At 48.6% G+C, this 17,743-nt stretch overlaps 1 pseudogene; it reads right to left on the bottom strand.

Moving 5' to 3' along the window:
- Nucleotides 1–12,268: 12,268 nt before the first annotated feature.
- On the bottom strand, nucleotides 12,269–12,475 carry LOC142281633 (U2 spliceosomal RNA; annotated as a pseudogene).
- Nucleotides 12,476–17,743: the final 5,268 nt, after the last annotated feature.

Here is a 17,743-nt window from a genome sequence, read left to right as displayed (position 1 = left end):
AGGAAAGGTCGTGTGTGACAATGGCCGGAACCTGGTGGCGGCTTTGAGGCGAGGCCAGCTGACACATGTTCCATGCGTGGCCCATGTGCTCAACCTCGTGGTTCAGCGGTTTCTAAAGTCATACCCAGAGCTGTCTGATCTGCTGGTAAAAGTTCGCCGCCTGTCTGCACATTTTCGAAAGTCACCTACTGCTTCAGCCGGCCTTGCCGGCTTTCAGCGCAGTTTGCATCTTCCGGCTCACAGACTGGTGTGTGATGTCCCCACGCGTTGGAATTCAACTCTGCACATGTTGGTCAGGATATGTGAGCAGAAGAGGGCAGTTGTTGAGTACCTGCATCACCTAAGCCGTCGGGAAATGGGTCAAACTCCACACATAACACCTGAGGAGTGGAGATGGATGTCCGACCTATGTACCATCCTCCAAAACTTTGAGGACTCCACCAAGATGGTGAGTGGTGATGACGCCATTATTAGCGTCACCATACCGCTACTCTGCCTTCTAAAACGGTCTCTGCTCAAAACCAAACATGATGCATTGCAGGCGGAGCGCGATGAGTTGCAGCAAGAAACAGTAGTGGGTGTGGGTGATAACACACAGCCCAGCCTCGTCTCATCACAACGTGCAGTGGAGGACTATGACGAGGAGGAGGATGAAGACATGGAGCAAATCTCCGGCCAAATTGAGGATATGACATGCACACCAGTCATATCCTCGGTTTAGCGTGGCTGGCCAGAGGACAGGGTAGATGAGGAGGAGGAGGAGGAGGAGGAGGAGGACAGCATGTTCAGTCAACGTGTTGGTCAGGCTACTGAAGTCCTGGCTGTTAAGAGTCTGGCGCACATGGCTGACTTTATGGTAAGCTGCCTGTCTCGTGACCCTCGCGTTAAGAACATCTTGGCCGACAATCATTACTGGTTGGTAACACTGTTAGACCCACGCTACAAGGAGAACTTTATGTCTCTTATTCCCGAGGCGGAGAGGTCAACCAAAATGCAGCAGTTCCGGAAGGCCATAGTCACGGAAGTAGGCAAAGCATTCCCCTCACAAAACGCTAGCGGCATAGGTCAGGAATCAGTGGACAACCAAGGCGTACAGCCGAGAGAGGCACAAGTCCAATCCGCCAGAGGTAGGGGAACAGTCTTTAAGATGTGGGACAGTTTTCTCAGCCCCTCACGTACCACAGCCCCTGAGGTGCGGGGTAGTGCCACAAGAAATCCTAAGTTTGCCCAGATGCTCAAGGAGTACCTTGCAGATCGAACAACTGTACTCCGACATTCCTCTGTGCCTTACAATTATTGGGTATCCAAGGTGGACACGTGGCATGAATTGGCTCTCTACGCCTTGGAAGTCCTGGCCTGCCCTGCAGCTAGCGTTTTGTCAGAGCGTGTTTTTAGTGCCGCAGGTGGAATCATTACAGATAAACGCACCCGCCTGTCAACTGAAAATGCTGACAGGCTGACTCTGATCAAGATGAACAAGGGTTGGATTGGGCCAGACTTCACCACACCACCAGCAAATGAGAGCGGAATTTAAAGTTTGTAACGGGAATTTGCCATGTACCTCCAGTCACCCATGGGTACACACTTCTGGACTTTGGATAATCGCTGGACTGCTCCTCCTTCTCCTCATGCGCCACCATGATGACCGTTACAAGAGTTAGGCCTTTGTTTCAGGTATACCCCCAGTGGTAAATTTTTTCGCCCATTCTTTGCAGAATGGACATTACAACGACAGGAGACCCGCTCCTTTGCAATGGGAACAATGTTTTGAGGCCCTCATGCACGTCTCTATGCAGGGACAACGTGGAGCCTCCCAATTTTTGACTGCCCTGCCAAAGGGCTATACTATAATACACCCACTTCCTGACAATGGACACTTAATGTTTTGAGGCCCTCATGCACGTCTCTATCCAGGGACAACGTGGAGCCTCCCAATTTTTGGCTGCCCTGCCAAAGGGCTATACTACAAAAGACCCACTTCCTGACAATGGACACTTAATGTTTTGAGGCCCTCATGCACGTCTCTATCCAGGGACAACGTGGAGCCTCCCAATTTTTGGCTGCCCTGCCTAAGGGCTATACTATAATACACCCACTTCCTGACAATGGACACTTAATGTTTTGAGGCCCTAATGCACGTCTCTATCCAGGGACAACGTGGAGCCTCCCAATTTTTGGCTGCCCTGCCAAAGGGCTATACTATAATACACCCACTTCCTGACAATGGACACTTAATGTTTTGAGGCCCTCATGCACGTCTCTATCCAGGGACAACGTGGAGCCTCCCAATTTTTGGCTGCCCTGCCAAAGGGCTATACTACAAAAGACCCACTTCCTTCCAATGGGCACTTCAGGTTTACAGGCCCTCATGCACGTCTCTATCCAGGGACAACGTGGAGCCTCCCAATTTTTGGCTGCCCTGCCTAAGGGCTATACTATAATACACCCACTTCCTGACAATGGACACTTAATGTTTTGAGGCCCTCATGCATGTCTCTATCCAGGGACAACGTGGAGCCTCCCAATTTTTGGCTGCCCTGCCAAAGGGCTATACTACAAAAGACCCACTTCCTTCCAATGGGCACTTCAGGTTTACAGGCCCTCATGCACGTCTCTATCCAGGGACAACGTGGAGCCTCCCAATTTTTGGCTGCCCTGCCAAAGGGCTATACTACAAAAGACCCACTTCCTTCCAATGGGCACTTCAGGTTTACAGGCCCTCATGCACGTCTCTATCCAGGGACAACGTGGAGCCTCCCAATTTTTGGCTGCCCTGCCTAAGGGCTATACTATAATACACCCACTTCCTGACACTGGACACTTAATGTTTTGAGGCCCTCATGCACGTCTCTATCCAGGGACAACGTGGAGCCTCCCAATTTTTGGCTGCCCTGCCTAAGGGCTATACTACAATAGACCCACTTCCTTACAATGGGCACTTCAGGTTTACAGGCCATCATGCACGTCTGTATGCAGGGGCATTGGTGAACCTCACAATTTTGGACTGCCCTGGCAAAGGAAAATACTACAAAGACTCAGTTCCTCAAAATGGGCACATTAGACTCAGAGGCCTTTATGTACGTCTCTTCTCAGGGACATCGGAGTGCCACACAATGTTTTACGTAAAATCTTTCATGTATTGATCTCAAAAAGTAACATACATTAGCTCTATCTCACTATTGGGTATGTGCCCTTAACATTTCCGCTATGAAAAATCATTTTGGTGTCATTTTGGAAGGTTTTCTGGTGAGTCCGTAAAAATGGCGTAAAACGCGGACAAAATTATTCACAGCTGTGACTTTTGAGTGATAAATGCTTCAAGGGGTCTTCCCCATGCTGTTGCCATGTCATTTGAGCACTCTTCGGAGACTTTTGTGCCATTTTTAGGGTTTCTACATGCTGCCGGTGGTCATTTCACAAAAATACTCGGGTCTCCCATAGGATAACATTGGGCTCGGTGCTCGGGCCGAGTACACGAGTATCTTGGGAGGCTCGGCCCGAGCTTCGAGCACCCGAGCTTTTTAGTACTCGCTCATCACTACTAATAAACCTAAAAAATAAAAATAAATTGAATAAAAATCATGAATGTTGTGTTATAACAGGAAATTCGGTGTAAGAATGAATATCCGGGATGAGAGTTCAGCGAATGAGTTATAGAAATTGTTACAAAAAGGAGTGTGTACGGTTTATGCGTAAATTTTCAGAATGCGTACATGAAAATTATATGTATGTGAGAATGTCCCCCATGCTTTGTAAAAAGTTATTTATGAAAATGTAAATAAAATATATAAAAATGCCTAATTATTTATAATTTATGAGAAAGATATATATGTATGGAAGAATGTTATAAGGTGTCCAAGAACCATAAAGAAAAAGGGTGCATATATAATATTAGAGGTCTAGAGTTCCACCAGGCTATATCACCCCTAAAGAAATAGAAAGAAGACCTTACTACCTGTGTACCCCAAAAAAAGCTATATTTCTTAGCCAGGATTATGGTGGAGATATGCACAAGTGAAATAAGAATATAAAGTAATACAATAAGATTATAAAACCAATATGTGTGCATTCATGCACCACCCGGTACGCTACCCTTGCCAAATTGCTCACTCTAGATCCCCACACGATCCATGAAGCCGTTCCCCCGGTCACACCGCCTGCTGCCGGTTCCCACTCATCCCTGGGGGAGTTAGGCGAGTGGTATCGAGAGCTACATGTCGGCACTGATGATACCCCCATACACCACAAGGAAGGGGTATACCGGGTGGTACAGGAGTATGAGCGGGTTTTTAGCAAGCACCCTCTAGATTTTGGGCAGATTAAAGGGGTTCAACACCACATCCCTACCGGTACACACTCCCCTATTAAAGAGAGATACAGGCCTATTCCCCCTGCGCACTACCAATGCGCCAAAGACATGTTGAGGAACATGAAGGAGGCAGGGGTTATTAGGGACAGCTGTAGTCCCTGGGCCGCTCCGTTGGTGCTGGTTAAGAAGAAGGATGGCACCATGCGGATGTGTGTGGATTACCGGAAGATTAACCAGATAACGCATAAGGATGCTTACCCTCTGCCCCGCATCAAAGAGTCCCTGGCCTCGCTGAGAACCGCTAACTACTTCTCCACCCTTGACCTCACCAGCGGGTACTGGCAGGTGGCCGTGGCACCGGAAGACCGAGAGAAGACTGCCTATGGAACCGTTTGCTGTACTTGGATGATGTGATTGTGTACTCACAGACGTATGAAGCCCACCTGGAGCACCTAGCCGAGGTGTTCGCGTCCCTTGCCAAGTATGGGATGAAGTTGAAGCCCTCAAAGTGTCATCTGCTGAAACCCAGAGTGCAGTACCTAGGACATGTGGTTGGTGCGGAAGGTGTCGCCCCCAACCCCGAGAAGATCACCGCCATCCAAGACTGGCCGAGACCGACCACAGTGAGGGAAGTGAGGCAGTTTCTGGGCCTGGTGGGATATTACCGTCGCTTCATTAAGGGGTACACAAAGATGGCTGCCCCCATGCAAGACCTTCTCGTAGGACAGACCAAGGGTGGTAGATCCCTAGTAGCCCCATCGGTGTGGGAAGAAAAGCATGAGGAATCCTTCCGCCAGCTGAGAACAGCCCTGACCGGAGAGGAAATCCTAGCATACCCTGACTACAGCCGCCCATTCATCCTCTACACCGACGCCAGCAATGTGGGCTTGGGGGCTGTTCTATCCCAGGTCCAAGACAGAAGGGAAAAGGTAATAGCTTATGCTAGCCGAAAACTCCGACCGACTGAGAGGAACCCTGAGAACTACATCTCCTTCAAGCTTGAGCTCTTGGCACTGGTGTGGGCTATCACCGAGCGGTTCCGCCATTACCTGGCAGCAGCCAAGTCCACCGCGTACACAGACAATAACCTGCTGACCCATCTAGATACGGCCAAGCTGGGCGCGTTGGAGCAGCGGTGGGTGACCAGGTTAGCCAACTACGATTTCACCATCAAGTACCGGCCGGCCGTACCAACGTCAATGCCAATGCACTCTCCCGGATGCCCCACCTGTCGGAAGAGGGGCCAGAGGATGATGACCTCGAAGAGATCGAGTTGCCTGCATTTCACCGGCCATTCACTGAGAAGGTGCACGTCTACCAACAACGGGTGAACCTGGATCCGCTGCCCCGACAGGACTGGCAGGAAGCTCAGGACCAGGCACCTGCTGTCCGCCTGGTCAAGACTCTAGTGGAACAGGGTTCTGCTGGGATAGACCCTGCTGCCCCTGCCGAAGCCCAACGTCTGTGGCAAGAACGGACCCGGCTATACCTACACCAGGGGAAGTTGTATCGTGAGCTGATTAATCCAAAGACTCACGAGAAGATCCGCCAGCTGGTGATTCCCCAGGCTAACGTGCCCACCGTCCTGCAAGCATACCATGATGGTGCAGTGCACTTCGGGTGGAAGAAGCTAGAGATGTTGTTAAGAGAGCGGTTCTATTGGAGTGGAATGCGGGAATCTGTGGAGGCCTGGTGCCGAGAATGTGGCCCTTGCGCATTGAGAAGGAAGGACGAGGCCAGCCAGAAGGCACCCCTACACCCGATCATTACACACCAACCGCTGGAGCTGGTTGCCCTTGACCATGTAAAGCTCACCCCCAGCCGAAGTGGGTACACCTACGCTCTGACCATCGTAGACCACTACTCGAGGTTCCTGGTGGTTGTCCCAGTTAAGGACTTAACCGGCCGCACCGCTGCTAAGGCTTTCCAGGCTTATTTCTGTTGACCGCATTGGTACCCGGAGAGGGTGCTTACCGACCAGGGTCCGGCCTTTGAAGCAGAGGTATTCCAGGAATTCTGCCAGTTGTACGGCTGCAAGAAAATCCGGACCACGCCTTACCACGCCCAAACCAATGGCATTTGTGAAAAGATGAACCACTTGGTCCTGGGCCTCCTCAAGACGTTACCACTGGAAGAGCGGAACCTGTGGCTGGAGAAGCTACCTGACCTGGTCGATATGTACAACAACATCCCTTCCAGCTCTACGAAATGCACTCCAGCATACCTGATGAGAGCTCGTCCCGGCCGGCTACCAGTGGATCTGGAAATGGGCTTGGAAGCTTCAGAAGCACTCCTGTCGACAGCTGAATGGGACACTCGGCGGAGGACACAGTACCGACAGGTCCAGGAGTATGTTGAAAAGAACTTGTGCCGGAGTCGGGGACAACAGGAGCAGTGCTTCAACAAGAAGGCGCCTGCCGGTTCCTTCCAACCTGGGGATGTAGTGCTGAAGCGGAAAAGAAGGGCCCACAAGCTGGATGATCAATGGGAAAAAACCCCGTATGTAGTCCAGCCCACAGGATGGGAGAATGGGAAGGCCTACCAGATCAGCCGTGACCAGGGGGGGACTTTGGCCACGGTTTCCCGAGACCACCTGAAGAAGTGCCCACCAGCATTGAGAGTAGCGGATGAGGCTCCAGTTCCCAGTCCAGTGGAGAAGGAAAAAGAGGTAATCCACACCATGATGGGTGATTTTCCAGCAGACTGGCCTACACAGAACGGTGCGGTGATCCTTCCAGTGATACTGTTCCCACAACCCGTGGATGAAGAAATGATGGAAACGGTTAACCGCGAGCCAGTGCCCAGGGATGTACCTGTACCCAGCTCCCCTACGCCTCCGCCTGCCCCACATGATAGCAGGGAGGAGGAACTGACTGTTCCCTCTGCCCCACTGCCTGTCACCACTGACACCGGACCCCGAAGGTCCACTCGCCCCAACCTAGGTAGACCCCCACTTAGGTACAGGGAAACTACTCTTTAAAAGGGGGGGGGCTTTATGTGTTGAGTGTACCAGTTTGAAAGTTTTAAATGATAAGTAAAGATGATCAACCAAAGAAGTTTACCTGATTGAACCGTGATTAAACCGGCCGTTGCCGGCAACTGTTGTCCCCGTAGGGACTGTGCAACCATTGCGTAAGGAACTGCTTACGGACAAGCCCGAGAACTTGCAGGGCAACCACAAACTTAGTGCAATGTAAATAAAAATGTTTGTTGGCTTGACACCGTTACCGCCTCCGGAGAGGCTGATTTGGGAGGATGGGCCTGGAGGAAAGGGATGGCCTAGGCCCGCCACTACCGTAACCGGTGGCGATCCTCCGGGGGTTCAGGGGTCCCCTTGGACGTGGGCCCCCTGAAAGAGACAGAACCCGCTCGGGCAACTTGGTGCTGGACTGGGGTCAAGGGGTGCTGCCCGCTTCTTAGGGGCAGCATCAGGGCCAGGTTGTTTGGGTGGGAGAAGAGCGGAAGCTGTACCGTTGTAAAATGTTTATGATGCTTTTACATGTTTTACCGTTTTATTCTTTTTCAGTTGTGAAAATAAAACCGGTGATGGACGGGCAGCCCGCGGACGGTCTGCATTTTACTATAGGGGAATGTGGCGCCCTGGACAAGCCAGGTCGTCACAGGTACTACACCAACACACTCTACACTCCGGCTAGGCACACCGAAGCTAAACACAAATCCTAGTTGCCTTCCTCCAGGGGCTGATGTCCACACCAGGGGGTGGGCCAGGCGGTTGATCCCACCCACCGAGGAGTTCACAGTCCTGGAGGCGGGAAAAGGAGTCAGATTAGAGATCAGTTTTGGAGTTAGAGAAGTGAAGAGGAGAGGAGACTGACCGTGTCCGGGTGTGTGGCCCGGGCACTCAGCAAGGTTGGCAGACGGTGGTGACCTTCTGCAGGAGAGGCTGATTGGAGTGAACCGTACGGACCGGGGATGGGCGGTGGCCCGCCGGTACCAGATCGGGGAGTGAAGAGAAGCCAGCACCATCCGGCAGGGCCTACGGACCCCGACCAGGCTAGGAGTCGCCGTAAAACCGGTCAAATCCGTTAGCGACAGGAACCTCCAGGGTTTCCCAGCAGTCAAGACCCGATTGAAGGCAACAGCTCACACCGTAGAGGGAAGCACAGTCACCGCCAAGGCTACAGTTCCCAGGGCCAGAGCCTGCGGGCAAAAGGGGCTCCCTCAGCATCCATCCAAGCTGGGGAGCGGGTTACCGGTGGGAAGCCCGCTAGATTTTGGGGGAATAAAAGGGGTCCAACACCACATCCCCACAGGTGCACACCCACCCATCAAAGAGAGCTATAAGCCAATACCACCTTCACATTGCCAGTGTACCAAGGACATGTTGAGCAACATGAAGGCGGCTGGGGTTATCCGTGACAGTTGTAGCCTTTGGGCAGCTCTGTTGATCCTGTTAAAAATGAAGGACGGCACCACTCCCCGTATTGAGGAATCGCTAGCTGCATTGAGAACTGCAAATTATTTTTCTACCCTTGATCTCACTAGTCACTATTGGCAAGTGTCCGTTGCTGAGGCAGACCGGGAGAAGACCGCCTTCGCCACCCCTATGGGTCTCTGCGAGTTCAAAAGCATGCCCTTCGAGCTGTGCAATGCGCCAGGAACCTTCCAGAGGCTGATGGAATGCTGCTTGGGACAAGATTTTAGGGTGTATAAAAAGGGAGATTAGATCCTGTGATCCCAACGTATTGTTACACCTCTATAAATCACTTGTAAGGCTACATCTGGAATATGGGAACCAGTTTTGGGCTCCACATTTTAAAAAGGACATTCAGAAGTTAGAGTCAGTTCAAAGGTGGGCAACTAGACTACTACAAGGAATGGAAGGCCTCCCATATGATGACAAGTTGAAAAAGTTATTAAGTGATTATTGGCTGCAATGGGGCTTTCTGGCTGGTGCCAGCCTCTCTTCTTAGCACACAGGAACCACAATCCCTACACCAGGGGTCTCAAACTCAGCTGGGTGTATGGGCCGCATATAGAAAAAAAAAAATAAGGGGGGCCGCATTATTTGCAGGACAAAGTGAACATTTTTAATGAATCCATGTTTTTTTTTCTATACATCTTGGATCACTTTTGTAAACATTTTTCGTTTGTTTATTATAACAAACGTGTACTTTTTTTGTTAAGTTTATATACAGAAAAGCATTTTTAATGTGAATAAAAAAAGTCATGCTTTAGGATTTTTATTTTTTTTTACATTTTATCACCTTCTTGTAATTGTTTTACAATTAGCAGCATCATATAGTAATCTTAGCCAAAATCTTGTAGTAATGTGCCCATCCGTGTGCCCTGTAGTAAGGTGCTCATCCTTGTGGTATTGTGCCCAGTAGTATAGTGCCCATCCTTGTGCCCTGTAGTATTGTGCCCAGTAATATTGTTCCAATCCTTGTAGTATTGTGCTCATCCTTGTAGTATTGTGCTCTGTAGTATTCTGCCAATTCCCGTAGTATTGTGGCCATCCCTGTAGTATTCAGCCCATCCCTGTAGTATTCTGCCCATCCCTGTAGTATTGTGGCCATCCCTGTAGTATTCAGCCCATCCCTGTAGTATTCAGCCCATCCCTGTAGTATTCTGACCATCCCTGTAGTATTCTGCCCATCCCTGTAGTATTGTGGCCATCCCTGTAGTATTCTGCCCATCCCTGTAGTATTCTGCCCATCCCTGTAGTATTGTGGCCATCCCTGTAGTATTGTGGCCATCCCTGTAGTATTGTGGCCATCCCTGTAGTATTGTGGCCATCCCTGTAGTATTGTGGCCATCCCTGTAGTATTTTGCCCATCCCTGCAGTATTCAGCCCATCCCTGTAGTATTCAGCCCATCCCTGTAGTATTGTGGCCATCCCTGTAGTATTCAGCCCATCCCTGTAGTATTGTGGCCATCCCTGTAGTATTGTGGCCATCCCTGTAGTATTGTGGCCCATCCCTGTAGTATTTTGCCCATCCCTGTAGTATTCAGCCCATCCCTGTAGTATTCAGCCCATCCCTGTAGTATTCAGCCCATCCCTGTAGTATTCAGCCCATCCCTGTAGTATTGTGCCCATCCCTGTAGTATTCAGCCCATCCCTGTAGTATTGTGGCCATCCCTGTAGTATTTTGCCCATCCCTGTAGTATTCAGCCCATCCCTGTAGTATTCAGCCCATCCCTGTAGTATTGTGGCCATCCCTGTAGTATTGTGGCCATCCCTGTAGTATTCTGCCCATCCCTGTAGTATTGTGGCCATCCCTGTAGTATTCAGCACATCCCTGTAGTATTCAGCCCATCCCTGTAGTATTCAGCCCATCCCTTGTAGTATTCAGCCCATCCCTGTAGTATTGTGGCCATCCCTGTAGTATTCTGCCCACCCTTGTAGTATTGTGGCCATCCCTGTAGTATTCAGCCCATCCCTGTAGTATTCAGCCCATCCCTGTAGTATTCAGCCCATCCCTGTAGTATTGTGGCCATCCCTGTAGTATTCAGCCCATCCCTGTAGTATTCAGCCCATCCCTGTAGTATTCAGCCCATCCCTGTAGTATTCAGCCCATCCCTGTAGTATTGTGGCCATCCCTGTAGTATTCAGCCCATCCCTGTAGTATTCAGCCCATCCCTGTAGTACTGTGCCCATCCCTGTAGTATTGTGGCCATCCCTGTAGTATTCTGCCCACCCTTGTAGTATTGTGGCCATCCCTGTAGTATTCTGTCCACCCTTGTAGTATTGTGGCCATCCTTGTAGTATTCTGCCCATCCCTGTAGTATTCTGCCCATCCCTGTAGTATTGTGGCCATCCCTGTAGTATTCTGCCCATCCTTTAGTAATACACAAACAAAAAAAAAAAAATCTCCTCACCTTTCCTCCGTTCCCTGTGTGCCCACGATCAGTACTTGCAGAGTTTTGGATGCAGCATGCTTCAGCTGCGTCCAAAACCCTGCTATGTGTGGTAAAAGCACAGTGGGCATGGGATTTCTAAAAATCCCATGCCCACTGTGCGTGTACAGCCCGCAGTGAAAACGGAACTGCGGTGTGGCTTCCAGAGGCCGCAGCATGTGAATTTATGCTGCGGCGTCTGAAGCGTCCTCCCTAGGCAGAGCACAGCGAGGAGACCGCAGCGGCCCGAACCCCTGATCGCAGGCACGGGCAGCTGCGGTCTCCTAAGGAGCAGACTTGCGGCCCCGCCGATCAGGACGCGCTGTGTCCAGCACGCAGCGGGTCCTGATCTTCAGCACGTACCTTACCTGCTTATCGCGGCTCTGTGCTGAGGGTCGGCGGCGCGCCGGCAGAAACTTCACTGCATTTGAATCCATTTGCGGTGCAGCGCAGAGGAGCTGTGTCTGGAACAATGGCGGCTGCCTGCCAATCAGATGCAAGGAAGTGACGTCGCTGTATGACGTCACCTCCTTGCATCTGATTGGCAGACAGCAGCAGCAACTGGGATAGAACTGACAGCTCCTTGCGCGGCACCGCAGATGGATTCAAATGCAAGTTCCTGCCGGCGCCGACCCTCAGCATAGAGCCGCGATTGTCACGGGGTCTGCGGGCCGCAACAAACAGCCTCAGGGGCCGCATGCGGCCCGCGGGCCGCGTGTTTGAGACCCCTGCCCTACACCATGCTTCAATGGATTCTCTCATCCCAGCCCAGTAAAACTACATATTTTACACAGTCATAAGCAGCCAAAAGGGATCTATTCTATTCAATTGCAAATGATCTAGATAAGACTGAGAATAAGATACTGCACGGGACATAGCAGAGTTGGTCAAGTTGAGTGGAGATGAGTTTGCTATTTGGCACAGCTTTTTGCATCAATAAAGCAAGTAAAAGGTGTGAAAGATAAAAAAAAGGGTGAAAGTGTGAAAAGTGAATTGGCCAAATTGAGGTGCATATAAAGTTTTTGCTTTCTTTCAATTCACTAATGGGGCTCATTTGAATCAGGTGAATTGAGTTCTGCTTTTGGAAACTGGGTTAAGAAGGGGTGCACCGGTCCTGGAGGTACTGCAATACCAGGTCAATGCGTGCAGTGGACAGAGCAAGATTTTTTCCATCTCCTTGTTCTAAAAATCCATTTAATATATGGTCCCCAGAGAGGGGACGTATCAGATATTAAACTGATAAGAACAGATTTAATTTTTTTTTTTTTCTGTTTATCAGTAGGACTTCAAAATAACAAAGGTGATCGCCTCCCGTTGCCTGGGAACCATCCAGGCACAAGAGGGCTATGTGTCACCAGAAGGCGCACACACTTCCTCAAGGCCGGCAGACGTGCAATCCCAGGCACCTTCCAGTACCGACCAAGGTAGCGTCCTCCGAAACTACACTTGATCTTAGCCAAAAGGCCGAGAAGCTATAACCCGAATTGGTTACGGCCTTGAGTGGCACCCTGGCCTATACCGGACACATCTTAGGGAGAGGGAGACAAACCCACGCCTACAGAAGACATTTTGTCACCCAAGCCAACCCTTGAAAAGGCTGTTTTGCAGAGCAAAAACAAGAAGAATGGTGCTTTTTGCAGCCGCCGCCCACTGCAATGAATCTGAATAACTCCTCCTTTTGGACACAAGCACCTCCCCTCCCCCTTGCAGTCTTTCCAATTCATGATACAAAAAGACGGACGGACAGGACAGGACAGGACAGGCTGCCTGACTTTCCGTCACTGCCACCCTTTGCCATCCTTGCCCGTAGAAAGCCCTTTCATCATCCCCAAACCCTAATCTTTTCCCTTCCCTTCCCAGATGCGTCTCACTCCCTTTCATTAGGAAGTGAGCGCAGCCTTTTCTCCGTTCTGCACATGCGCGACGTTAAACACAAATGCGCAGGCGTGCGTTCCATTACCCTCACTGCATTCCACTCCCATACAGGAAGTGGGCGCAGCTATTACTACGGTCGCACATAAAAGAACCCACGGCCACCACTGCACATAGCTGACTCCACCACAGGACACCCACTTCTACACCAACGCAGGTAAGACAGGATCGGCACCTCTATGCTCCCGTTACAATCAGGCTCAGTCACCATGTGATAACGCTCTCAACTCTTTAGTTGCAGGCTCCCCTTGCTTCACCTCCACTGGCTGTGCTGCCATTTCCTCTCCCACCTGGAAGGTATACTTTATTCCACTATTTTCCTGTTTCTCTCTTCCCCCTTTTCCCATAACCTACTTTTATCTGCATTTGTGGGGTATCTATATGCTATTTACATCATAGTTTTATTCATTAATATGGAAGGGAAGAGTGCCCATGAGAGTGTTGAACTGCGGAGAGCAAGAGATTAAGCTGCTCCGATTTGCCACCATTGATAAGCTGTTCTCAGTAGATACACATGCTATCCAAACAGCAGCATCCACCATTGCTTCAGCCCACCCATTCAGTGACAGCTCACCAAGTCAGCCAGAGGAGTGGTGTAAGGAATTACACGTAGGCACTGACTCCACACCTTCACATCACAAGAAGGGGGTCTACAGGCTAGTGCAAGAATACGAGCAAGTCTTCAGCAAACATCCGCTAGACTTTTGAAGAATAAAAGGGGTCAAACACTACATCCCCACAAGTGCACACCCACCCATCAAAGAGAGATATAAGCCAAAACTACCTGCACATTACCAGTGTACCAAGGACATGTTGAGCAACATGAAGGAGGCTGGGGTTATCCGTGACAGTTGTAGCCTCTGGGCAGCTCCGTTGGTCCTGTTAAAGAAGAAGGACAGCACCACTCCCCTGTATTGAGGAATAGCTAGCTGCATTGAGAACTGCAAATTATTTTTCTACCCTTGATCTCACTAGTCGCTATTGGCAAGTGTCCGTTGCTGAGGCAGACCGGGAGAAGACCGCCTTTGCCACCCCGATGGGTCTCTGCGAGTTCAAAAGCATGCCCTTCGAGCTGTGCAATTTGCCAGGAACCTTCCAGAGGCTGATGGAATGCTGCTTGGGACACCGAAACTTTGAAACGGTACTGCTATACCTTTATGATGTTATTGTTTATTCTAAAGCAAACAAGATTTTAGGGTGTATAAAAAGGGAGATTAGATCCGGTGATCCCAACGTATTGTTACCCCTCTATAAATCACTTGTAAGGCCACATCTGGAATATGGGGTAAAGTCCTGAGCAGGTTGATAACCATTGGTTTGAGCATGGTAGGGTGTAGTGCGCATCTTCCTGCATCGGTAAAAGCTGCAGAAGTCCTTGAAGATTTCCGCTTCAAAGGCTGTGCCTTGATCTGTGAGGACTCTCTCTGAGTAGCCATGAGGTCTGCATAAGTGTGCTTGGAAGACCTTCGCTGCAGTATGGGCCATTAGATCTTTGACTTGTACCACAACCATAAATCTCGAGTAGTTGTCTACCATCGTAAGTGCATACGTGAGCTCGCCTCGATATTCTGCAACAAAACTCCCTTTTTCGATTTCAGTTTCAGCAAACACTCCTCTTCCTGTAGAAAATATTTATCATTACCTAAGACAGTCATTCTAATGCATGACAATATTAAGGCAATTTAGTTAAAACTTGTTTTAACTCACCTTTAAGGGGATTGATGTATTTCATGGTCAATCCAGGTTTGTCAGTGATGGCACTGACATAATGTATGGCGTCTTTTTCGGGCGTTATCCTTTGCCTTTTCATTGTGAAAATCCAGTTGCCTATATCAAAGCAAATTCTACTACTTGTAAAGTATGCAGAAAATGAAATGTAGAACATATAACATCAACTGCTTAGGAACGCATCATAGGTTAGTACTTAAAAGGATATTGTCATGTTCTAGTCATAATGCAAGCTGGACATTTTTCATGTTACCCTGTAATCGCCGGCCTGTTCTAATGCTCACAAGCCAAGATATAGGCTCAGCTGCTAAGGCTTCCCTCTGCCTTCTGAATGAAACTTGAATATGTCTGGGTCACTGTGTATATAGCAGGTGCTCAGAAAAAATAAGAGTCAATTCAATAGAAATAGCTCTGGCACACTATAGTGATCAATAACGTAAGAAAAGAACTCTTGGAATGCTGAAAATTCTTTATTTGTGCAAAAGGATAATTCATCCAACGTTTCGACCTTGTTTTTAGGTCTTTATCAAGGATAAAGTTATCTAAGATCATAAAGGGTTACAAAACCATATAAACACGTAATTAGTACATAGTACAACATAACAGTACAATATATTGCTACTTGAGAGTACAATGGGTCAAATGACCATGATGCACATACAAAAAATTTTTCCAAAGCCATAGTGAAAACATTTGTACTGAGGAAAGAAAATTTCCACATGACCTATCTGGAGAAACATTCTGGATCAAACAACCAAAAATAGTCAAGCAGGTAAATACACACCTATATGGATAACAGGATGATATGTGTTCAATTGTATAGCGTCATTGCCATTAAGGTACAAATGGAAAACTTGCAATCCTATATAGTGAAGGAAATGAACACATATCATATCAAAGAACACAGGAACATGGGTGTGAGAAAAACCTCAATGTTTATACTTTGTTCTTTATAATGGTGTGAACATGTATATGTCTCAGTACCTTATGCACTTGAGAATTCTAGTGAGTAGATCATGAAAGCCTATTTCAGAACTGGAATCGGTAAATAATTGTAGGTGGAATCTAAATGAAAAGATGGTACAAGTGTTATCATGACACGTGGGCTATAACACAATGGACCGTGACAAAGAAGAAAGGAGAGAAAGAAGAGGAAGAAAATGCAACTACCTGTAACATTACGTGATAGTCACTGGTAAGTATCACTTGACAATTCAAGTGAAAAAGGATTCCTTTATTAAAGGGTTCTCAGTCGCCTCAGGATCATGAAATATTAGGGTAAATGATATGAGAATGGGTAAGAAGCACCACTAAAGGAAATATGAGATGCAGGACATATATCTATAAACCCCTGAACTACATGATAGAAATAAAAAGAAGAAAAAAGAAAAAAAAGAAGAAAGAAGAAGAACACATAGAATGCGGAAAGAGAATGGGTACAACTACCTGAGTTACTGCAGGGAGGCCCCTGGTTGGTATTGTGAGGGTTAGTGGAATTCCTTCACTGAAGGGTTCTCAGTTGCCTCAGGTTCGTGAAAAATGCTATAGACAAATAATGCCCGGAGAAAAGGGGTTCATATACAGCGAATAATGGTAATACAAGGTACATGTGTCACATGTAATAGTATATATATATATATTGTACTAAGCTCTACACCAGAAATAGAAAGTAGTCCCTCTGCCTTCTGTCTAGGTGCCCTGAGTTATGTCCTGTAAACTGTCACAGGGACGCAGACACACATGTGTAGTAGGGGAATATCCCTGCTGAGATGCCAGTGCTAGAGCACTCGTTTGCTGTGGAGTTGAACGCTATGTGAGCAGTTCTTACCTTCAATGAGCAGAAGTCTCTTTTTTCAGATTTCAATATCTCTGTGGGTATCTGGCAGAAATATGGAATACTCTTTACTGCTAAGACCCTGTACACCACTCCCACTAAAGGGGGCTTTACACGCTGCGACATCGCTAATGCGGAGTCGTTGGGGTCACGGAATTTGTGACGCACATCCGGCCGCATTAGCGATGTTGCTGCGTGTGACACCGATGAGTGATTTTGCATCGCTGCAAAAACGTGCAAAATCGCTCATCGGTGACATGGGTCTCCATTCTCGATTATCGTTACTGCAGCAGTAACGATGTAGTTCGTCGCTCCTGCGGCAGCACACATCGCTCCGTGTGACACCGCAGAAACGAGGAACCTCTCCTTACCTGCCTCCCAGCCGCTATGAGGAAGGAAGGAGGTGGGCGGGATGTTCCGGCCACTCATCTCCGCCCCTCCGCTGCTATTGGGCGGTCGCTCAGTGACGTCGCTGTGACGCCGCACGGACCGCCCCCTTAGAAAGGAGGCGGTTCGCCGGTCACAGCGACGTCGCCGGGCAGGTAAGTATGTGTGACGGGTCTGGTCGGTGTTGTGCAGCATGGGCAGCGATTTGCCCGTGTCGCGCAACAGATGGGGGCGGGTATCCACACTAGCGATATCGGGACCGATATCGCAGTGTGTAAAGTAGCCTTTAATAAACTGTGTAAAGGATTTTAAGTAAAAATCCACAATAAACCAGCGCTAGATGGGTTTTTATAATTTTATTAATAGACCACAAATAAAAAATTTTTTGCTATCCTTGTTTCAAGACAGAGTATTTGATAATATACAATACACTGATTATTACTAAAACCAAGGACCACATAAAACAAGGACCACATAAAATAAAAAATGAAAGTAATGAGAATAAAATTCTTTTGTATAACCAATTAACTTCGAGGTGATACAATATTCACATTGATTTAGTTTTACCAGTCTAATGTAATGCCCCGGCCGGTGGCCACAATACTACAGGGATGGGCAGAATACTACAGGGATGGTCAGAATACTACAGGGATGGGCTGAATACTACAGGGATGGGCTGAATACTACAGGGA

This window comes from Anomaloglossus baeobatrachus, unplaced genomic scaffold (genome assembly GCF_048569485.1).
Source record: "Anomaloglossus baeobatrachus isolate aAnoBae1 unplaced genomic scaffold, aAnoBae1.hap1 Scaffold_478, whole genome shotgun sequence".
In the NCBI taxonomy this organism is placed as follows: Eukaryota; Metazoa; Chordata; class Amphibia; order Anura; family Aromobatidae; genus Anomaloglossus; species Anomaloglossus baeobatrachus.
Note: the sequence above shows the minus strand (reverse complement) of the source record. Positions and strands in the feature narration are given on the sequence as shown.